This window comes from Cynocephalus volans, chromosome 3 (assembly GCF_027409185.1).
Source record: "Cynocephalus volans isolate mCynVol1 chromosome 3, mCynVol1.pri, whole genome shotgun sequence".
Taxonomy (NCBI): domain Eukaryota; kingdom Metazoa; phylum Chordata; class Mammalia; order Dermoptera; family Cynocephalidae; genus Cynocephalus; species Cynocephalus volans.
Genome location: NC_084462.1, coordinates 127382222 through 127407585, shown reverse-complemented (window position 1 = coordinate 127407585; position 25364 = coordinate 127382222).

Here is a 25364-nt window from a genome sequence, read left to right as displayed (position 1 = left end):
CTGTATAGCTACATGTTGTGTAGGTACATGGTGTGCCCTCTAATTTGTTGTAAATAAAAGCCTGCTTGGGAGGTCCATTTCATTTAATCTTAGGGTGTGTTACAGAGAAAATTTCTTTTGAAATAAAATGATTCTATACCACTTTGTAAAGATATGGTATCATATTTAGATATTACCTAACAAGATTTGAAAGATCTTATATATGGAAGAACGAAAAATGATAGAAGATTCCAAGTTTCTTTCTTTGAAACATTTATATTTCATCTTTATGAACTGATAAATTTATAAACATTTAAAAAAATGTTCACAGGCAGAAAAGCCAAAATTTGCTACATGTAGTGTCATTTTCATTAAAAATGTATCTGAAAGACAAAGGAAACACATAACACTCCTTTTCTTTTTAAAGTAGGTAGCAATAACAGAAGTTTTTTGCAATTAACTAATTGTGTAGCAAATTAACCTGGCCACCTGAGGAGAATATAAGACTTTTAGATTTGACTCATTAAGATCATGATGTTTTAAAGATGGAAATTATGCTGCAGAGTTTAAATGCAATTCTTATGGGAAGAACAAGTTTTACTGAATAATTTACTAATGACTATTATGCTTCTATCAAATGTATTCCCTCTGCAATTTAATTGCTCTTATTTCAATGTATCTCCTTAGTTGTACATAGAATGACACTACTGCAGATATTAGTGGAAGAGACGTATTATATATGAACAAGTCAATGAAAATGAAATAAGGGTTTAAGGTAATTCAGGTAAATATTTATTGGGGTATCTGTTTTTACATCTTAAGATACTACAAGAAAGCCACAAAACAACAGATTTATAGTTGATTAAAGTATTTATAGTGCTATCTTTATGGTTGTCTTCAAATTCTACAAATGATATAATTCATAATGTACAAAAGCCTGAAAAATGCTGGCTATATTCGTTTTTTGAAGCAAAACTATCTTCCCCCAAGGTGAATTACTGTCTAATTAAAATGTTAATGAGTATTGACAAGACTTGGTTTTACCTGGCTAACATTGAAATCTAATATGGAAAAAGACAATTACCAGAAAGTCCCATGTTTCCCCACAAGACAAGTTTCTGGATTAATGCATGTTTAGAGAGATATTTTCTAGCTAATATTTAATTTTCGGTATAAGAACTGCTGCAATAATTTATGAATTACTATTTTTATAAAATAGATTGTCATAAATTGCTAAAATCAGACTATTGCTTTATTCATCTTGAGTCAGGACTTTAACAAGATTGATTCTGAGATAAGATTATGAAAATTAGATTCTTAGGTCCTTGACGATTATATCAGGTCATGTGCAATTGCAAAGACTTATTGTTTGTTACTTCCCACACTTGAGTCTCTTCCTGAGTTTCTCATTCTATAATACCAGTTACTTTGCTCACTTGGGTCAACATCAACACATTGATTGTATCAATTGTGGTGGATTTCTAACATCTGAAAAAGCTAGTGTCCCCTCATTCTTCTTTTTTTTTGGAATCTTACATTTAACAAGTGATTTTGATTACTTGATTATTCACAAAAATAGCTTCCTAACTTTTTTGAATAAGGATCATATAGATTCATATAAGGAACTAATTAATATCTGTGAAGGGAATTTCTGAGTATTTGTATTTTCATTTCTTCAAGGATCTGTTAAAAATACGTCAGTCTTTAAAGTTTTTACATACATGTTTCAAGTTTATTTTAAAATTCATTTTTATTCATTTTATTATTTTTGTTGTTCTTTCTAAACAGGAAAAGAATTGATGCTTATATATGAATTCTCTCTAGCCTCATTAAAAAATGTTTTTATTTTTTGTACAATTTCTGATATTCTCTACTTTTCCAATTATACACTACCCTCTGTAAACACTATCTGTGGACAACAAAACATTTAAAACTGCTGCTTAAATTTTTATGCATTTTATTAGTTTCCTATTGCTGCGGTAACAAATTTCCACAAATTTAGTGACTCAAATAAGCAAAACAAATTTAAAACCCTACTATTTTGGAGGGCAGACGCCCAAAATGTTCTCAGCCTAAAACAAGGTGTTGGCAGGTAAAAAATCATCTTTTTGCCTTTTCCAGCTTCCAGAGGCTTTCCAAATTCATTGTTCCTTTCTTTTCATGCTCAAAGCCAGCAATGGCCAGTGGAGTGTTTCTCCTGCTGCTTCACTCTGACACTAATTCTTCTGCTTCCTTGTTTCACATTTAATGAACTTTTGCAATTGTAATGAGCCCACCCAGATAATCCAGAATAATATCTTTATTTTAAGGTCAACAAAATAGCAAACTTATTTCCATTTAAATGTTAATTCTTCTTGCCATGTAACATAACATATTCATATATTACAGAGATTACATCATGAGCATTTTTGTGGGGCCATTTTTCTACCTATCATAACCAATTATTACTGTCTCTGTTCTATGTTGATAGGTAAATCCAATCCATATTAAAATTCTGCTGTGAAAAGGAGCACTCCCTTTAATATTATATATTCTATTTTATATATATGCATATTGAAATCTAAGAAAATGTCTTATTCTAATTTTATTAATAATTAATAAAAATTAAGAATTCTTAAGAATTAACTAAATAAAAAGTGGATATTGAACTTTAACCAATGTAACTTCAGAACTATGAAAATGATCATTTTACTTTTTTTCTTTTCACGTCTTAATGTGCAAGTTATATTGCTAGATTTCCTAATATGGAGCTGTACTTTACTGCAAGCAGAAAACCTACTTGGCCCTGGTGTAATGCTATTTTAGAGATCTGATTTATATTTGGTTAATACTATTGGAGATATTTTTGTTAGTATTTATTGATATGATTGATCTATTTATTTTGATATCAAGATTAACCTACTTTTTAAATAGAATACATAACCAAAATTCGTATCTTTATTCTCTATACCCATACAGTTATTGCTGCTAGTGAATTCAACTGTTTCTTAAATATATGGTAGAATTCCCTTGCAAAATAATCTAGGCCTAACAACATTTTGAAGGATAACTTCTGACAACTTTTTCCAACTTTTTTGTGGAAGTCAGTCTGTTTGGATTTTTTAATCTTTTTTGGGTTATTCTGTGTGATTTATATTCAATAACCAAGTGAACCAATTTCTTCAAGATTTTCAAATTTTCAGCAAATCTAAAAAGTACTAACTCTAATACATATGCTTCTCAGTGCCAAACAATCAAGAACGGTCTCACCTGAGTATTTAAATTTTATATATGATATAAAAGCACTTAACGTTCTGAACATCTGCCAGTAATTGTGGTCCCTGATTAGCATCCTATGTAATATCAGCAGTCTATTACACCTAGAAAGACTATACTTGGTGAATATAGTTCTCTTTTATTGTAATAAATAACATATTCAGTTTGTCTTTTTATTTTAGATACATGAAAGTAATATGAATATTTTTGACATATATGAACTAAGTCTTAAAAGTTGCTAAAATATCAAATGGAAAAAAAATATCAACAGATGATGAGACCACCCCTGCATAAGTAGAATATAAAGGAAAAAATGAAATATTGTTTTTTACAGTAAGAAGAAAATATGCTGGTTAGACATGGTCTTCTCGAGCAGAGTTTTATAATGATCTGATATTGGCTTTTTCAGACCCAATATTTTTCCATGATGATATAGAGTTCTGAGACTGTTCGATTTTCAGGGACATCAGAGTTTTTTTTTTTTTTTTTTTTTTTTATCATATATAAAACTGTGGTTATTCTGGTGAGATTATCACTTTTCACAATGAAATCATGCTTATTAAAGTAGTGTATACCTAATTGGTTGACTTTAAGAAGACAGAGGCTAAAACTGTTTTGTTTCATGAAAGCAAGTTCACTGCACTAAGTTGTCATAGATTAATTGGAAAGTTTTAAAACTGCTCCTGTTGAGTACATTCTACCATGGCTACAGCAAAATAGTCTTTATCTAATTTACTGGCACTTTTTTATTTTCAATCACCCCTTCTGGTGCTACAGAAAAAAACAATAAAGGTTGTCCAGATTTTTACCCCTGTTGTAGATTTTCTTTGTATATAGGGTTTCTGTATATGAGGTATCCATAGCTTTTGATTTTCAGTTCATGCATTAGTCAGCATAATTTCACTCTTTTTAAAAAAGTAAGCTTTATTTTATATAGTGGTTAGTTTCAAAACAAAATATAGAGTATGGTAAAGAGATTTCTTATATACTACCTAACCCTACGCATGCATATACTTCCCCATTATCAACACGTTTCATCAGAGTGGTACATTTATCACAATCCATGAACGTACACTAACACGTCATTATCACTCAAAATCCATAGTTTACACTAGGGTCTGCTCTTTGTGGTGTACATTCCATGAGTTTGGACAATGTATAATGACATGTATCCACCATTATAGTTTCATGCAGAATAGTTTCACTCCTAAAAATCCTCTGTGCTCTGCCTATTCATTACTTCCCCACACCTTGACAGTCACTGTTCTTTTTACTGTGTCCATAGCTCTGCCTTTCCCAGAATGTCATATAATTGGAACCACACAGTATGTAGCCTTTTCAGATTGGCTTTTTTCACTCAGTAATATGTATTTAAGTTCCCTCTATGTCTGTACATGGCTGGATAGCTCATTTCTTTTTAGTGTTTAATACTATTCCATTGTCTGGAGGTACCAAAGTCTATTTATCTGTTTAACTACTCAAGGACATCTTGGTTGCATCTAAGATTTGGAAACTAAGAACAAAGCTGCTGCAAACATCTGTGTGCAGATTTTTGTGAGAACATAAGTTTTCATCTCCTTTGGTAAATTGCAAGGGACACCATTGCTGGATCACATGGTAAGAAGATGTTCGGTTGTATAAGAAACTGCCAAACTGACTTCCAAAGTGGCTGTACTATTTTACATTCTCACCAGCGATGAATGAGTTCTTGATTCTCCACATCTTCACCAGCATTTGGTATTGTCATTGTTCTGGATTTTGGCCATTCTAATAGGTAGGCAGTGGTAACATGTTTCCATTTGCATTTCTCTTATGACATATGACGTGAGACATCCTTTCATATGATTTTTTGCCATCTGTATATCTAGCTTTGGTGAAGACTATGTTGAGGTCTTTGGCCCATTTTTAACTTGGTTTTCTTATTGTTGAGTTTTACTACTATTTTCTATATTTTGGATAACAGTTATCAGATAAATCTTTTGCTAACATTTTCTTCCAGTCTATAGCTTGTCTTTATTCTCTTGACTGTGTCTTTTCCAGATCAGAATTTTTTTAATTTTAATGAAGTTCAGCTTATTTTTTTTTTTCATGGATCATGCCTTTGGTGTTATATCTAAAATGTCATTGCCAAATGCAAGATCATCTAGATTTTCTCCTTTATTATCTTCTATGATTTTTGTGTTTGACATTTATTTCTGTGATCCATTTTCTCCTTTATTATCTTTTATGATTTTTGTGTTTGGCATTTATTTCTGTGATCCATTTTGAGTTAAAACTGTGAAAATTTAAGGTCTGTGTCTAGATTCATTTTTTTCTTTTTACATGTAAGTATCCAGTTTGGACCATTGTATTGCCTTTGTTCCTTTGTCAAAGATAAGTTGACTATATTTACGTGAGTCTATTTCTGGGGTGTCTATTCCATTCCATTGATTTATTGGTCTATTTTTTTTTTCACTAATATCCCACTGTCTTGATTACTGTAGCTTTATAGTAAGCCTTGAAGACAGATAGTGTCAATCCTCTGAGTTTAATCTACTTCAAAATTGTATTGGTATATGAGAGTTCAAAAAAGTCAAAAACAAGAACAAAAACCAACCAAACAAATAAATAATAAGTTGAACTGTTAAAAGCAGAGAGAAAAACTGATTATTAGAGGTAGGAAAGGGAAGGGGGTGGGAGGGAAGTGAGAGGCTAGCTAATGGATACAAAGTTACAGTTATATAAAAAAAATGAATCACATTGTTGTACAGTCAACCTAGGAATCTATAATTAACAATGATTTACTGTATATCATCAAATAACTAGAAAAGATAAAATGTTCACATCACACACAAACATTTAGGTTTTCCAATGATTAATATGCTAATCACCCTGGTTAGATCATCACACATTGTATACATGTATCAAAATATAACTCTGTACCCCATAAATATGTACAACCAATATGTTCTAACAAAAATTAATTTAAGTAATTGTGTTGGGTATTCTGGTTGTTTTGCTTCTCCATATAAAGTTTTGAGTCAGTTTGTCAATATCAACAAAATAGTATGTTGTGATTTTCATTGGGATTAAATCATATCTATAATATAAAGTTGGAAAGAACTGATGTCTTAAAAATATTGAATCTTCCCATACATTAAAATGGAATATCCCTCTGGTTATTTAGTTCTTTGAAATGCAGTTGACTTTTGGATATTAATCTTGTATTCTTCAGACTTGCTATATTCACTTATTAGTTCCAGGCATTCTTTTGTTGATTCTTTAGGATTTTCTTTAAGGATGATTATATAATCTGCAAACAAAGACATTTTTATTTCTTCTTTCCCAATTTGGATACCTCTTGTTACCCTTCTTGTCTCACTGCATTAGTTAATACTTCCAGTATGATGTTGAAAAGCAATGGTGTAAGGGGACGTCTTTCCCTTGATACTGATCTTAGTAGGAAAGCTTCAAATTTCTCACCATTAAGTATGATGTTAGCTGAAGAAATTTTGTAGAAATTATTTATTAAGTTGAGAAAGTTCACCTCTATTCCTAGTTTACAGAGTACTTTTATCATGAATGGGTATTGATATGATTTTGATATGAATTATATGAAAATATATTTCATTTATCTACTAATTTACTTATAGGTATATTTATGCAAGTAATACTTTAAGAATCATTTCTTTACTATCTATTCTGTCTTTTTTGCATTAATTAAAAGTTGGTTTTTATTAATTTTTTTCTGGTGGGTACTCTTTGAATGTCAGTTTTATATCTGCCTCCAATTAAAAAAAGTCTTCTTTCATTTCATATAATTGAAGTTCTCCTAACTCACAATGTGTCTCAATGATTACACATCTTGGTCTTTTTTTATAAAAGAAAACAGCCTTTGAAAAGTGGAAATTACCTTTTACTGTATTTTTATTAGAAACTATTACTTTAAAAAGATTATGTAAACTTCAACAATACCGAGATTCTTTTTATTTCCATCCCTTTGTACAATTGCAAGTATATTTCATAATACAAAACTCATTTCCTGCTATATCCTTTTACTGGCCACACCTTATACCATTGAATTAGAGGTATTTAATATGCACTATGATTTTATAATAAAATGCACTGTAATATGGAAAGATAAATAAATTCAATATTAAGAATAGAAGTTACCACTTGATAGAGTTCAGATGTGTTGTCCCCACCAAATCTCATGTGGAAATCTGATCCCCAATGTGGCAGTGCTGGAAGCTGAGTCACAGGGTGGATCCCTCATGAATGGATTAATGCTCTCCCTGGGGGAGGGGGGATTAATGAGTGAGTTCTCGCCCTATTAGTTCCCGCCAGAGCTGGTTGTTTAAAAGACCCTGGCACCTCCTCTCTGTCTCTCTCTTGCTTCCTCTCACCATGTGATCTGCTTGTACCCACCGGCTGCCTGCTGCTAACGACCAGGAGTAGAAGCAGGCTGAGTCCAGTACCAGATGCAGGTGTCCCAGAATCGTAAGCCAGATAAACTTCTTTTCCTTATAAATTACCCAGTCTTGGGTAATTCTGTTATAGCAACACAAAATGGACTAATACACCACTTTACAAGTTAACCATTGAAAACAGATTTTTCTCAATTATTATTATTTTTTTTAAAAATTTTATTTTGTTGATATACATTGTGGCTGATTATTGCTCCCCATCACCAAAACCTCCCTCCCTTCTCCCTCCCCCCTCCCCCCCAACAATGTCCTTTCTGTTTGCTTGTCGTATCAACTTCAAGTAATTGTGGTTGTTATATCTTCTTCCCCCCCCCCTGGTTTTGTGTGTGTGTGTGTGTGTGTGTGTGTGTGTGTGTGTGTGTGAATTTATATATTAATTTTTAGCTCCCACCAATAAGTGAGAACTGTCGGAGGCCGGCTCCAACGAGAACAAAGGTAACCTGAAAGTAGAAGACCGCTGGGAAATAAAGACAGAGAAAAGCGGGGATCGAGGGGGCTAAGAGCAGGGATGCTGCTCACTAGCAAGTTTATTCAGGTTACAATCTTATTTATATCCTACTGGCTGAAGTCTACGTGAAGGAATGTAACAAACAAGCTTTTTTTAAAAACAATACAGATGGCCTTGGAATTTCCTTGTTCCCTGCTCTCACGTCAATGGCTCATAAACATCTGAGGAACATGACGTTTATGGCAAATACCAGATCTAATCTGAAGGTGTATTTCTAGGCAAGAAGCACGCATACACTGACCTGTGCATGACCCTTAGCAAGGACACCATTATTCCAGATCTCCTTACATACTTACAGGACATACAAGAAGGACCCTTTTCAAGGCCCTCTTTAGCACCCCGCAAGCTAGTCAGGCCTGCACAGGTCCCTACAAGAACATGTGGTATTTGTCTTTCTGTGCCTGACTTGTTTCACTTAATATAATTCTCTCGAGGTCCATCCATGTTGTTGCAAATGGCAGTATTTCATTCGTTTTTATAGCTGAGTAGTATTCCATTGTGTAGATGTACCACAGTTTCGTATCCACTCATCTGATGATGGACATTTGGGCTGGTTCCAACTCTTGGCTATTGTAAAGAGTGCTGCGATGAACATTGGGGAACAGGTATACCTTCGACTTGATGATTTCCATTCCTCTGGGTATATTCCCAACAGTGGGATAGCTGGGTCGTATGGTAGATCTATCTGCAGTTGTTTGAGGAACCTCCATACCATTTTCCACAGAGGCTGCACCATTTTGCAGTCCCACCAACAATGTATGAGAGTTCCTTTTTCTCCGCAACCTCACCAGCATTTATCGTTCAGAGTCTTTTGGATTTTAGCCATCCTAACTGGGGTTAGATGGTATCTCAGTGTGGTTTTGATTTGCATTTCCCGGATGCTGAGTGATGTTGAGCATTTTTTCATATGTCTGTTGGCCATTTGTATATGTTCCTTAGAGAAATGCCTGCTTAGCTCTTTTGACCATTTTTTAATTGGGTTGCTTGTTTTCTTCTTGTAAAGTTGTTTGAGTTCCTTATATATTCTGGATATTAATCCTTTGTCAGATGTATATTTTGCAAATATTTTCTCCCACTCTGTTGGTTGTCTTTTAACTCTTTTAATTGTTTCTTTTCCTGTGCAGAAGCTTTTTAGTTTGATATAATCCCATTTGTTTATTTTTCCTTTGGTTACCCGTGCTTTTGGGGTCGTGTTCATGAAGTCTGTGTCCAGTCCTATTTCCTGAAGTGTTTCTCCTATGTTTTCTTTAAGAAGTTTTATTGTTTCAGGGTGTATATTTAAATCCTTAATCCATTTTGAGTTGATTTTAGTATACGGTGAGAGGTATGGATCTAGTTTCATTCTCCGGCATATGGATATCCAGTTATCCCAGCACCATTTGCTAAAGAGGCAGTCCCTTCCCCAGTGAATAGGCTTGGTGCCTTTGTCAAAGATCAGATGGCAGTAAGTGTGTGGGTTGATTTCTGGATTCTCTATTCTATTCCACTGGTCAGTGTGTCTGTTTTTATGCCAGTACCATACTGTTTTGGTTATTATAGCTTTGTAGTATAGCTTAAAGTCCGGTAGTGTTATGCCTCCAGCTTTATTTTTCTAGCTCAGCATTGCTTTGGCTATGCGTGGTCTTTTATTGTTCCATATAAATGACTGGATTGTTTTTTCCATTTCTGAGAAAAATGTCTTTGGAATTTTGATGGGGATTGCATTGAATTTGTATATCACTTTGGGTAGTATGGACATTTTCACTATGTTGATTCTTCCAATCCAAGAGCATGGAATATCTTTCCATCTTCTTGTCTCCTCTCTAATTTCTCTCAGCAGTGGTTTGTAGTTCTCATTATAGAGATTTTTCACCTCCTTGGTTAACTCAATTCCTAAGTATTTTATTTTTTGGTAAATGGGCAGGCTTTCTTGATTTCTCGTTCTGCATGTTCACTATTGGAGAAAAGAAATGCTACTGATTTTTGTGTGTTGATTTTGTATCCTGCTACTGTGCTGAAATCATTTATCAATTCCAGCAGTTTTTTTGTAGAGGTTTTAGGCTGTTCGATATATAGGATCATGTCATCTGCAAACAGGGACAGTTTGACTTCATCTTTTCCAATCTGGATGCCCTTTATTTCCTTCTCTTCTCTGATTGCTCTGGCTAGTACTTCCAACACTATGTTGAATAGGAGTGGTGAGAGTGGGCATCCCTGTCTAGTTCCTGTTCTTAAAGGAAAAGCTTTCAACTTTTCCCCATTCAGGATGATATTGGCCGTGGGTTTGGCATATATGGCTTTAATTATGTTAAGATACTTTCCCTCTATACCTACCTTATAGAGGGTCTTTGTCAAGAATGAGTGCTGAACTTTATCAAATGCTTTTTCAGCATCTATAGAGATGATCATATGGTCCTTGTCTTTGAGTTTATTAATATGGTGTATCACATTTATTGATTTGCATATGTTGAACCAACCTTGCATCCCTGGAATGAATCCCACTTGATCGTGAGGAATAATTTTTCGTATGTGTTGCTGTATTCTGTTTGCTAGTATTTTAGTGAGGATTTTTCCATCTATATTCATCAAGGATATCGGCCTGTAGTTTTCTTTTTTGGTTATATCTTTACCTGGTTATGGTATCAGGATGATGTTTGCTTCATAGAATGAGTTTGGGAGATTTGCATCCGTTTCAATCTTTTGGAATAGTTTGTAAAGAACTGGTGTCAATTCCTCTTTGAATGTTTGATAAAATTGTGCTGTGAATCCATCTGGTCCTGGGCTTTTCTTTGTTGGGAGCCTTCTGATAACAGCTTCAATCTCCTTTATTGTTATTGGTCTGTTCAAATTTTCTACGTCTTCATGGTTCAGTTTTGGGAGCTTGTGTGTGTCCAGAAATTTATCCATTTCCTCCAGATTTTCAAATTTGTTGGCATATAGTTGTTTATAGTAGTCTCGAATGATTCCTTGTATTTCAGATGAATCAGTTGTAATATCGCCTTTTTCATTTCTAATTTTTGTTATTTGAGTCTTCTCTCTTCTTTTTTTTGTTAGCCATGCTAATGGTTTGTCAATTTTATTTATCTTTTCAAAAAACCAACTTTTTGATTCGTTGATCTTTTGAATTGTTTTTTGGTTTTCAATTTCATTCAGTTCTGCTCTGATCTTAATGATTTCTTTCCGTCTGCTAACTTTAGGTTTGGATTGTTCTTGTTTTTCTAGTTCTTTAAGGTGAAGTGTTAGGTTGTTCACTTGCCATCTTTCCATTCTTCTGAAGTGAGCGTTTAATGCAATAAATTTCCCTCTCAATACTGCTTTTGCCGTATCCCACAGGTTTTGGTATGATGAATCATTGTTTTCATTCGTTTCAATAAATTTTTTGATTTCCTGCTTGATTTCTTCTTGGACTCATATGTCATTGAGTAGAATGCTGTTTAATTTCCATGTGTTTGTATAGTTTCCAGAGTTTCGTTTGTTATTAATTTCTAGTTTTAATCCATTGTGGTCTGAGAAGGTACATAGGATAATTCCAATTTTTTTGAATTTATTGAGACTTGATTTGTGACCTAATATGTGATCTATCCTGGAGAATGATCCATGGGCTGATGAGAAGAATGAATATTCTGAGGTTGTTGGGTGGAATGTTCTGTAGATATCTGCCAATTCCAATTGGTCTAGAGTCTTGTTTAGATCTTGTGTTTCTCTACTGATTCTTTGCCTAGATGATCTGTCTAATATTGACAGTGGAGTGTTCAGGTCCCCTGCTATTATGGTATTAGTGTCTATTTCCTTCCTTAGGTCTAATAGCGTTTGTTTTATAAATCTGGCTGCTCCAACATTGGGTGCGTACATATTTATGATTGTTATGTCTTCTTGATGGATCAGTCCTTTTATCATTAAGTAGTGTCCCTCATTGTCTCTTTTTAGGGTTTTTAGTTTAAAGACTATTTTGTCAGATATAAGAATAGCTACTCCAGCTCGTTTTTCTTTTCTGTTTGCATGGTAAATCTTTTTCCATCCTTTCACTCTTAGTCTGTGTGAATCTTTATGGGTGAGGTGGGTCTCTTATAGGCAGCATATAGTTGGGTCCTCCTTTTTATCCAGTCAGCCAGTCTGTGTCTTTTGATTGGGTAATTTTAGCCTTTCACATTAAGAGTTGTTATTGAAAGGTGTTGATTTATTCCTAGCATTTTATTGGTTGTTTGGTTGTCTTAGGTGTCTTTTGTTCCTTGCTTTCTGATTTACTGTTTGGTTTCTGTGTTTGTTGCTTCCTTAGGTTGTAGATAGCGTTTTTGTTTGCTTGTTTTCTCTTCATGAATGCCATTTTTATTATACTAGTGGGTATTGATTTTTCTTGGGTTTTTAGTGCAGTGGTAGTTATTTTTCAGGAACCAAACCCAGTACTCCTTTGAGGATTTCTTGTAAGGGTGGTCGTGCGGTAGTGAACTCCCGCAGTTTTTGTTTGTCTGAGAAATATACTATTTCCCCCTCATTTCAGAAGGATAGCCTTGCAGGGTATAGTATTCTTGGCTGGCAATCTTTGTCTTTTAGTATTTTGAAAATATCATCCCATTCCTTTCTAGCTTTTAGGGTTTGTGATGAAAAGTCTGATGTTAGCCTGATTGGTGCTCCTTTATAGGTGGTTTTACGCTTCTCTCTTGCAGCTTTTAAGATTCTCTCTTTGTCTCTGAGTTTTGCCAATTTGACTATGACATGTCTTGGAGAAGGCCTTTTTGGGTTGAATACGTTTGGAGATTGTTGAGCTTCCTGGATGTGAATATCTGTGACTTTTCCTATTCCTGGGAAGTTTTCTGCCACTATTTTTTTGAATATGTTTTCAATGGAATCTCCATTTTCCTCCCTTTCTGGAATACCCATGACTCGGATATTTGAGCGTTTAAGGTTGTCTGATATCTCTCTCAGATTTTCTTCCATGTCCTTGATTCTTTTTTCTTTCTTTTTGTCTGCTTGTGTTATTTCAAACAGCCCATCTTCAAGTTCAGAGGTTCTCTCTTCAACTTCAACAAGCCTGCTGGTTAAACTCTCCGTTGTGGTTTTTATTTCGCTGAATAACTTCTTCAGTTCAGCAAGTTCTGCTACATTTCTTTTCAGGACATTGATTTCTTTGTACATTTTCTCTTTCAGATCCTGTATGCTTTTCCTCATTTCATCATGATGTCTAGCTGTGTTTTCTTGTATCTCATTCAGTTTCCTTAGAATTATCACTCGGAATTCCTTGTCAGTTATTTCAAGGGCTTCTTGTTCTATAGGATCTAGAGTTTGAGATTTATTAACTTTTGGTGGTGTACTTTCTTGATTTTTTGTATTTCTGGTATCTTTTTTTTGATGTTTATTCATTGTGGCAGGGGTTTTCACAGTCCACCGGTTTGAGACTAATGAATAACTAGGATGTTGCTGTGGTTGTCAATTTCGTATGGCTCCCTCCGTGGCTGCTCAGTTGGCTTCTAGTGCCTTGTGTGTGTGGTTGCCTCGGGTCTTGGGCTTCTCCGGGGAGCCACCTTTCTGGTCAGCTTGGACTCTGCTGGGCTGGTGGATCACGTACCACAGGGTGTGTGATCTCTGTTGAGCTTTCACTTCCTGTGTAGGACTTCTCCCTGTTCCGTGTGCTCTGGCCCAGGCTGTTGGATCGTGCAGTGGCGACCCCACAGGGTATGTGGTCTCTTTCGAGTCTCCGCTTCCCTGGCCGCACGTCTCCCCACTCTGTGCACACTGTGCTGGGCTGGGGCGTGTCTTCTGCAACCCTTGTCTATCAGCTGGGACTTCAAGACCCTGCTCGGCACCGCCTCGCCCAGGAAGTCTACCAGGTTTCTGCTGGGCACAGATGACCGGTCACTCTGAGTGCCTTTGTAGCACTGTGTAGATCTTTCTTGGGACTTGTTCACCTTTGTATCCCCCCGGTATAAACCGAGTCTAGTGCCTGCCTGCAGTCAGCTCTCCGGCATGTTCAAGCGGACCTGGGAACTCTCCTACCACACTATTCCCAACTAGAAATTGGTTAGGCTTTTTTCTGAACTTGTGGCCGCAGAGATGGTAACTGCCTCCCAGTAACAGGAAGTTTAGCAGGGGCTGGAGTCCAGGGTGTGGTGGAGTGACACTCGGCCCGCCCGTACTCCTTGCCCTCCCAACACTGGCTAGGGACACCCCATGCCACCAACCCGCCAGAGAACCACAGAGGGAGTGGGAGGGGAGGCCGGCCCGCAGGCTCCATAAAGCCCTGCGCCGGGCCAAGCAAGTGGGAAGGCTCAGTGGCGGCCGAGCCGGTCGGAGCTGCCCGGACCTGGGAAAATGGAGGGATCCCTGGGGCGGTGAGTGGCCTGGTGATGCAGGCGGGAGTCGGGTGGGCATCTGCCGCCCACAGGACTGGTCCAGGGGTCACTCACAGGGTTGTGCCAGGTCAGGTGCTCACTCTCTGTCTCTGGTTTGCCCCCTTCCCCGTTCTTGGCTGCTGCCGCCTCGGGCTGTTCAGTCGCGGCGCGGCTTGGGCGCTCCCAGGAATCTTCTTTAATGCCGGCCTGAAACCTTGAATCCTGAATAGGGCACCTGGCTGCCTTCAGCGTGGCCCCAGCCTCTGGGATCCTGTCTGCATCCACAGCAGCCCTGGCACTGTGTTCCCTGTTTCGAGACTCGCTTTTGCAGCTAAGAAACAGTTCTTTTCCTGCTCCACACTTCAAAGCTGTTGCCTGTAAATGAGGCAGCTTCTCCTGCCGGGGGCAAAGTGGCGGTCACCCCCCACGACCGGCCAGCAGCAGCGGTCCTCCCTTAAGAGATGGCAAGAGGAAGGTCCACAAGTTTCCCGGCTGCCTGAGGCCCAGTGGCCACCTTTTCCACCTCAGCTACTCTGCGCCAGCTGCCGCAGCCACCGCCATCTTGAAAGTCCGATTTTTCTCAATTATATAGAGAGGATTATTAGAAATCCTCTGATACCTTCTGGGTTGGCCTTATATCATTTTCCTTCAAATGTTTTTGTTAAATTTCTCTCATGGTCTCAGAAATTTTTTAACCATCAACTTTCTGTTATAAGTGGGAGTCACTTAGCTCTTTGAGATACTCTTATACTTAGAATTCAGTAAGAAAATTATTCTTCTCCTACCTTTTTAATTATTTCAGTTTCTATATTTCTAATTTTCTATTCTTACTTAGAATCTTTCTTAAAATATTCATATTCTCCAAACATATCTTTTTATTGTATTCTCATGCTGCACACGTCTTCATAGATTGATGTCTCTACCAGTCTCAATGTTTCCAACTTTGATACTACATATACACTTTGGAATTTAAATCCTTTTATCCATATACATAGTAAACTCTCTTATAAGCTGCAGATATTTGTTTACAAGAATCTGATAGATATTTACCAATGTTTCAAAATCCAATAAGTAAATATTTTGTTTATTAATTATACCATTTAAATATAATGAATATTTGGAACATTTGGAAAACAATATATGTGCCAGAGCATTTTGCATATAATCTAGAACTTATGTTCAAAAGTTTTGTGGCATATTTGAAGTATTTGCAACATACATAATAAACACACAAAAATCACATAATCACTGAAGAATTTTTAAAACTTAAAAATTTGTTTTTAAGATGTCACTTATTAGGATAATTATATTCTAATAGATTTTATATGAGTTTATTGTGTATATCAAACCACAATTTTTTAGAATTGATTGATATTTTTATATTTATTTTTCTATTTTTTTTCAAATTTTGGAAAAATTCTATATTTCAGAAAATCTTGGTCAAAGATTTCTTCCTACAGATAATATTTTGTTATTTTATTTTTAAATTATATTGTCGTATTTACTATTTATTTATAATTGTCACATCATAAATATACATATTTTGGGGGTACAGTGGGATGTTTTAATACAGGTACATAATGTATAATAGTCAAATCAGGGTAATTGGCATATCTACAACCTCAGATATTTATCATTTCTTAGTAGTGAGAACATTCAAAATTATCTCTTCATGCTGTTATGAAATATACAATATATTATTGTTAATCATAGTCACCCTTGTGTGTATTGGAACACTAGAACTTATTCCTCCAGTATAACTGTAACTTTGTTATATTGACCAACCTCTTTCCACTCTCCCCTCCCTACCTCCCCTCTCAAGCCTCTGGCAACCACAACTCTACTTCTATGAGATCACTGTTTTTATATCCCACAAACGAGTGAGATTATGAGATATTTATTTTTCTGTACCTGGCTCACTTCACTTAATAAAATGACAACCAGTTCCATTCATGTTGCTGCAAATGACAAGATTTCACTATTTTTTAAGAGTGAATAGTATTTCATTGTGTAAATATAACACATTTTCTTTATCTATTCATCTGTCAATGGATACTTGAACTGATTCCATATCTTGGCTATTGTGAATAATGCAGCAATAAACATGGGTGTGTAGAAATCTCTTTGACATACTGATTTCATTTCCTTTAGGTTTATTCTTAGTAGTGGAACTGCTGGATTTTATGGGAGTTCTATTTTTAATTTTTTGAGGAAACTGCAGGCAGTTTTTCATAGTGTCTGTACTAATTTACATTCCCACAACAGTGTGTTAAGAGTTCTCCTTTCTTCGCATCCTTGCCAGCATTTGTTATTTTCTGTGTTTATGATAATACCCGTTCTACACAAACGTTTTTTGATAATTGTAGATGTGTATTTGGTTTAGTGCAACTTAAAATTCACTGAATTTAGAATTCATTTAAATATGCTTTTCTACACTGTGATTTCATAACCATAATGCACTTTAATATAAAAAGATACATAAATTTAATATTAAGATCAGAAATTGCCAGTTTAGTATTTAACTGTTGATAGCCATTCTCTTTCTTCTATGCTAAAAAAGACATCTAAGACAATAAAATACCATTAAATCAGTAAATTTGCAAACAAGGAGTGTTGCTGCTTCTGAAACAGGCGGAATGAAAGAGCAGAAAGTTTAGAGTATGTGCCTGGAAAACCAATGGTTCTGTCAGAACAAGATGACCTAAAAATAAAAAATGAAAGTGGGCATCAGAGAAAATAAAAATGGATAAGCAAATAATTATTCTAAAGGCAACACATATATTCAGAATTTCCAGTATGATAAATTTCTAGAAGCAAATTCTATGTAAATATAATATGCTATCATATCTAATTAAATATAAGCATCTGTCATATATAGTATCCTAGAAGAAAACTACAGAATTCCATATACTATTATAAGACATGTTTAATTTAAAGTACAAGATGGATGTGCATATATATTTTTATTATAATACGGTTCTGATGAGGTGTAGCTTTCTAATTACTCATTCTAATATAAATCTCGAGGAAGTGATTCTCTTATATAAATTATAATATAAATGTCTCCTGCCTTAACACAAGATTATCTTATTCTATCATATTTTGGAAACATTATGGTAATACAGGAAAATATAGGAAATATAGGAAACAGATGAAACAAAACAAAACAGAATGACAAAAACCTAAATCTCAAGTAAGAGTTTTTAATAAGAATAAGAACTTTCACATTATTATTGTATATTCATTTTATCCTGACATTTGTTTAAAACTGTGAACTGCATTCTGAAAGTTTGCTTTTTTGAATATTGTGGAAAATTGTCAAATTCTGTCGTCTAATAGATTGATTTATGCTCGTTATTTCATGTTTACTTTTTAGCTTAATGTTATGCCTTCATTAAAATGAATCAATGATAGTCTGGTTCAATATTGAATCAGGTTGTCTGCCCCTTTTGAACCACTTTTACTTTGACTTTGTTTCTTACTTTAAGTTAATGTATCCCTGTATATGTAAAAATAACTACAACATTAATCCCACTCAGAAATGGCTACAGCCTGTACTCAGTGAAGTTACTATGCACTGTGTAGGGGATCTGTGTTAGCTGTCCTGCACAGGCTATGTTATGCATGTGTTCTGGAAAGGCCACAGAAAAGAACTGGCAAGGGGTGCTGGCTCACTGTGTAATTATGGCTCCTTGGGATTCAAAATCATCCCTCCAGCCTTCTGACAGTGGTTAAGAGTTGGGGAGATTTCTCCTTACTCCATTTATGTTGCATTCACTCTCCCTGCTGACCTTCCAGGCTTGAAATCAGCTATAGATTACTTATATACTATAAAGATATGGCACTGTTTAATATTTAATTCATTAGTTGTGTTTTTGAGGGCTTATTACCATGATTGTTTTTAGATACTGTCATTTTAAAAATTAATCTGATGTTTTCTTATCAATAAATTAAATGATAGCCATCAGTAAAGTTCCACATTCTGATTGCAAGTGAAAACCCATGAAATCAATTATTATTCTTTAGGTTAAAATTAATTTTGAAATAGAATAAGAAAGGACACTCCTTCTGATTTACAGAGAATAGACAAATACACTGCCATCTGTTTAATGATAGCAGCCACGATCACTTCACTACCTCATGTATATATCAACTGCAATAAAATAAAGTTATGCTGGCTAATGCACAGATGACCTCTCTTTAGATGAGTGATTTCCAACTCAATAATGTGCAAAACCAACTTTCCTCATAATGAGAATATAAAATATCCATTAATTTTATGCCATATAGCAAGTGCCTAAGTGACTAGACCAAAAGGAAACATACACGTAAGGATTTTAAAGAAAAACCAAACAAAAATTTCTGCTGCATATATACAATATTTATCTCATTATATTAAAAGACATTCAAAAAGCTGGACTGTTTTGAAGGACCACTTTATCTTTAATAATAATTACTTGATTATATATTTTAAAGAATGTTAACAATTCCTCCATTGAATTAGATTTGTTATTTAGGATTATTGTTGTGGTAAACCAGACAGTGCTATGGACAGGAGAGTACCAGCATTCCTGAGGATAATGGAGCTTTTGATCCTCTTTTAGATCCTTCTATGCAAGTTCTTTCTGAGGGAAAGGTGAACCTGCCAAAAGCATTCTTATGTGCTCAGTGCATGGTAGACTCTTTTACTGTTTGTTTGCTTTGTTCCTGAAATAGGATTGTGTGTCTTCATCTTTTACTTGATACGAAGTTTAATTTAGTGACTATGATGATATTATCAATGCTTACTCTGCTATTTTAATGATTTGCTTATTTTTTGTTGTTGTAGTATTATTAGTCATATATGTAAAATAGTGAAATTAGATTTATATATGCTAATTACTTTAATTATTCATGAAAAGCTTATGAATAAAATGTTTTTAAATTCTTCTAAAAATAAACTAAAATTGCATATTTCTTTGTGGTGTATAATGTCCAAGTAATTATTCTTCCAGAAATTGTATATTACCATCAAATCACTAAAATCTAAAGTGAGGAAATGTTTATTTTTAAAAAAATATATATATATTTAAATTTTATTTAACAGGAAATATATTTCATATACATATAAACAATATTATTTATAACTGTGTAAAGTTTAGGTTGGACAATCATTTTTACATTAAATGATATGCTGGAGTGATTCTGTAATTTGGAGGGTAATTCGAACTATTTGATATAGAGATGTACAAGATGATAAAAGTTTAGAAGACATGATTGAAATATTTGCATAAATCATAATAAAATTCCACACTAAGAACTGTACTTTACATCATTTAGGGGTCACTTTACACAAATGAGAAGCTATGAAATAACAATACAGCGTGGCCCATTATAGCAATATAAAACAAAGTTCCTGAGGGGCTAAGAATCTACAGTGAAAACGGAAAAGACAGCATTGTAATTTTTTAGTAAATATTTTCAGTAAAATTCTTATGCTGCTTTGGATGTTTGTTAAGTTTTTATTATCATCAAACTTAAGCCTTATTCGTGTCCAAGTAGATTTTTTAAGTCAATTTTAAAAAGTACCATAAATGTTGAAAATTTCTGGGGAAAAGTTTTCAGCTTTTTTTAAAGCAGGAATAAGACAAGGATGCCTACTCTCACCACTCTTATTTAACATAGTATTGGAAGTACTAACCAGAGCAACTGGGCAAGAGAAAGAAATAAAAGGCATCCAGACTGGAAAAGATAAAGTCAAACTGTCCCTGTCATGCAGATGACATGATCCTATATATAGAAAAACCTAAAGACTCTACAAAAAAACTCTTAGTGCTAACAAACAACTTCAGTAAAGTTGTAGGTAGGATACAAAATCAACATGCAAAAAATCAGTAGCATTTTTACACTCCAATAATGAGCTGGCAGAAAAAGAAATCAAGAGAGCAAGCCCATTTACAGTAGTCACCAAAAAATAAAATAAGAATAAATTTAACCAAGGAGGTGAAAGATCTCTACAATGAGAACTACAAACCACTACTGAAAGAAATTAAAGAGGACACAAAACATGAAAAGACATTTCATGCTCTTGGATTGGAAGAATTAACATTGCAAAAATCTCCATAATACCCAAAGTGATCTACAGATTCAATGTAATCCTCATCAAAATACCAATGACATTCTTCACAGAAATAGAAAAAAACAAGCCTAACATTTATATGGAACCACAAAAGACCCTAAATAGCCGAGGCAATCCTGAGTAAAAAAGATAAAGCTGGAGGCATAACACTACCTGATCTCAAATTATACTAGAAAGCTGTAGTAACCAAAACAGCATGATACTGGCATAAAAACAGACCTTTTGACCAGTGGAACAGAATAGAGAACCCAGAAATAAACCCACATACTTACAGGCAAATGGTCTTTGACAATGGCACCCAGAACATACATTGGGGAAAAGACTGCCTCTTCCAATAATAAATGATGCTGAAGAACTGGATATCCACTTGTAGAAGAAAGAAACTAGACCTGTACTTCTCCCCATATCCTAAAATCTACTCAAAATGTATTAAAGATGTAAACATAAGAGTTAAAACTATAAAACTCCTTATAGAAAACATAAGGAAAACACTTCAGGAAGTAGAACTAGGCAAAGACTTTATGAATAAGACCCCAAAAGTACAGGCAATGAAAGAAAAATAAACAAATGGGATTATATCAAGCTAAAAAGCTTCTGCACAGCCAAAGAAATAATTAATACAGTGAAAAGACTACCTACAGAATGGAAGAAAATATTTGCAAAGTACTCATCCAACAAGGGATTAATATCCAGAATATACAAGGAACTAAGATAACTTCACAGTAAAAAAAAAAAAAAAGAGTAACCCAATTAAAAAATGGGCAAAGGAGCTGAATAGGTATTTCTCAAAGAAAGATACACAAATGGCCAACAGACACATGAAAATATGCTCAGCATCACTCAGCATCAGGGAAATGCAAACAAAAACCATATTGAGGTATCATCTCACCCCGGATAGACTGGCCATTGTCAAAAAGACAGAAAATAACAGATGCTGACAAGGATGCAGAGAAAGGAGAACCTTCATACACTGTTGGTGGGACTGTAAATTAGTATAGCCATTATGTAAAACAGTGTGGAGTTTCCTCAAATAAGTACAGATAGAACTGAAGTAGGAGGTGCTCAGATTCCCTGGGTTCTGCTTACAGGAAGCATCTCTGAATTTCAAGACACTCCCCAAGGTCTCAGGCCCATCCTCTAGGCCCTCCTCTAGAGAAGAGTTACTGCTGCTTGTTGAACCTATTTTCAGCACCAACAAGGGAGATTGAGACCTCAGGAGACGAAGATATGCAAATCCAGTGGCTGTGCATGCTCAGTAGAAAGAGGTTATATAACCCTAATAGCCAAGTGGAAGGAAGTTTAATGTTTGAGTGACCTTCCACTAAAAGTGCTAAAGAGCACAGAATATTCTTGAATATGTTTAGTGCATGCGGTAGAGTTTTATCAATGAATGTGCCCAAAAGTAAGACAAACTGAGCATGTGAAAGGCTACTTTACATAACAGGGAATCACTCCCTTAGTTGAATATGTGTTAGGTAGCATGGATATGTATTAGATAGCAAAACTATAAAAGCTGAGATCTGGCAGAAAGTGGGGCTGCTGTCACTCTCCTAGAGCCATCCTGCACTCTGGCTGTGGAGTGTGTGTTTCTTTTTGTATCAAAATGGCCTTTAGCAGGCTGCTGTTCACTCTAGAGCCTGCCTGCACTTTTTATTTATTTATTTATTTTTGTTTTTTTTGAATCATCCTCTTTTTTTTTTTTTTTAATTTTATTTTGTCGATATACATTGTTGCTGATTATTGCTCCCCATCACCAAAACCTCCCTCCCTTCTCCCTCCCCCCTCCCCCCCAACAATGTCCTTTCTGTTTGCTCGTCATATCAACTTCAAGTAATTGTGGTTGTTATATCTTCTTCCCCCCCCCCCCCGGGTTGTGTGTGTGTGTGTGTGTGTGAGAATTTATATATTAATTTGTATTAAACTTGGAGTGGGCCTTGCTCAGTCTCTGAAGCTAGGCCACCTTCTCCCTGTGAAATCTATATCTTTTATTCATTATATTAAACATGTTCTCACTTTCTATGGTGATTCTGCTCTTGAATTCTTTCCTGTGGCAGAGTCAAAACCCTTGTAAGAGGATAGGGTGGGTTGAGTCCAGCTATTGCACTTCCCCAGACCCTTTCCTCTGGCATCAGAACTGCCATATGATCCAGCAATCTGACTGCTGAGTATATAGCCTATGTAATGGAAATCATTATGTCAAAGAGATACCTGCACTTCTCTGTTTGTCACTGCTCTAATTACTATAGCCAAGAGTTGGAACCAACCTAAATGTCTATTGTCCGATGACTGGATAGAAAATGTGGTATTTATACACAATGGGATACTACTCTGCCATAAAATAGAATGATGTTATGTCATTTGCAGGAACATAGATGAACACAGAAAAAAATCATGTTAACTAAAATAACCCCGGCACAGAAAGAGAAATACCGCATGTCTTCACTCATAAGTGGGAGTTAAAAAATAAACAAAGAAAAAAAGACACAACAATCATAATAATAAAATAATGTGTTAAACTTTCAAAAGGAGTGAACAGAACTGAGGCCACCAGACATGGGAAAGGGGGAAACAGGATTAGTTAGGTAATGGTAAAGGGCCACAAAAAATGATTACATTGGTTTTTGCTTTTGGCTTTGCTGATATAGTGTATCACATTTATGGACTTGTGTATGTTGAACTATCCTTGCATTCCTAGGATAAATCCCACTTGATCATGGTGTATAATCTTTTTGATACGTTGCTGTATTCTGTTTGCTAGTATTTTGTTGAGGATTTTAGTAACTAAATTCATCAGGGATATTGGCCTGTAGTTTTCATTTTGTTGTATCTTTGTCTGGTTTTGGTATCAGGGTGATGCTGGCTTCATAAATGAGTTTGGGAGAATGGTTCCTATTTCAATATTTTGTAATAGTTTAGAAAGAACTGGTATTAATTCCTCTTTAAAGCCTTGGTAGAATTCAGCATTGAAGCCATCTGGTCCTGGGATTTTCTTTTTTGGAAGATTTCTGATAACTGTTTCAATCTTCTTGCTTGTTATTGGCCCGTTCAGTTTTTCTGTGTCTTCTTGGTTCAATCTTGGTAGTTAGTATATGTCTAGAAATTTATCCATTTCCTCTAGTTTTCCAAATTTGTTGGCATATAGTCGTTCATAGTAATATCTAATGATTCTTTGTATTTCTGCAGTATCAATTGTGATACTTCATCATTTATGGTTTTTGTCATTTGGGTCTTTTCTCTTCCATTTTAGTATGTCTGGCTAGTGGTTTGTCTATTTTGTTTATCTTCTCAAAAAACTAACTTCTTCATTGATCTTTTGTATCATATTTTTTGTCTCTTTCATTTACTTCTACTCTAATTTTAATTATTTCTTTCTGCCTACTCACTTTTGGTTTTGGATGGGATTATTCTTGTTTTTCTAGTTCCTTGAGATGTACAGTTAGGTTTTTTATTTGAAATCTTTCTATTCTCTTGATGTAAGCATTTATTGCAATACACTTTCTTCTTAGTACTGCTTTCCCAGTATCCTATAGTTTTTGGTTTGATGCGTTGTTATTATCACTGGCTTCAAGAAATCTTTTGATTTCCTGTTTGATTTCTTCTTTAACCCCATATGTCAATCAGAAGCATGTTGTTTCATTTCCAAGTGTTTGTGTGATGTCCAAAGTTTTGCTTGTTACTAATTTCTAGTTTTAACCCACTGTGGTCTGAGAAGATGCATGAAATGATTTCAATGTTTTTAAATTTGTTGATACTTGACTTGTGACCTCATATGTGTTCTATCTTGGAGAATGTTCCATGTGCTGATGAGAAGAATGTATATTATCTGGTTGTTGGGTGAATCCCAAGTCCAGTTGGTGTAGGGTGTAGTTTAAATCCTGTGTTTTCTTACTGATTTGTTGTCTAGATGATCTGTCCAATGTTGAGAGGGCAATGTTCAGGTCCCCAACTGTTACAGTATTGAGGTCTATCTCTCTGTTTAGCTGCAGTAATGTTTGCTTTATAAATCTGGGTGCACCAATTTTGGAAACATATAAATTTATGATTGTTATGTCTTCTTGGTGGATAGATCCCTGTATCATTGTTTGTCTCTTTTTAAAGTTTTTGGTTTAAAGTCTATTTTATCTGATATAAGAATAGCTACTCCTGTTTGTTTTTTGTTTCTATTTGTGTGGTATATCTTTTTCCACACTTTTGCTTTTCATCTGTGAGAGTCTTTACAGGTGAGGTGGGTTCTTGTAGTCAGCATATAGTTGGGTCTAGTTCTTTAATCCATCCAGCCAGTAGATGTCTTTTGAGTGGGGAGTTCAATCCATTAACACTTAGCATTGAGCTTTTGGGAGATATTGTCTCATTTAATTTCTTTTGTGTGGTTGTTTTAAGTGTTTTTGTTCCTTTCTTTCCCTGTTCTTTAATGACTTCACAGTTTGTTGGGGTTTTGAAGTGGAATGGTATAGTTTTCTTTTTCTTTTCCTCTTTCTCATTTGCCTTTGTCTTTTATCAGTGGGATTTATTCTTCCTAGTGTGTTCATGGTGGTGACTATTTTGGGGGGGGTTCCAGGTGTACAACTCCCATGAGTGTTTCTTGTAGGGCTGGTCTTGTGGTACAAAATTCATATAGTTTTTGTTTATCTGGGAAATACACTATGTTGCTTTCATATCTGAAAGATAGCCTTGCTGGGTATAGTATTCTTGCTTGGCAATTTTTCTCTTTTAGTACTTTAAACACATCATCC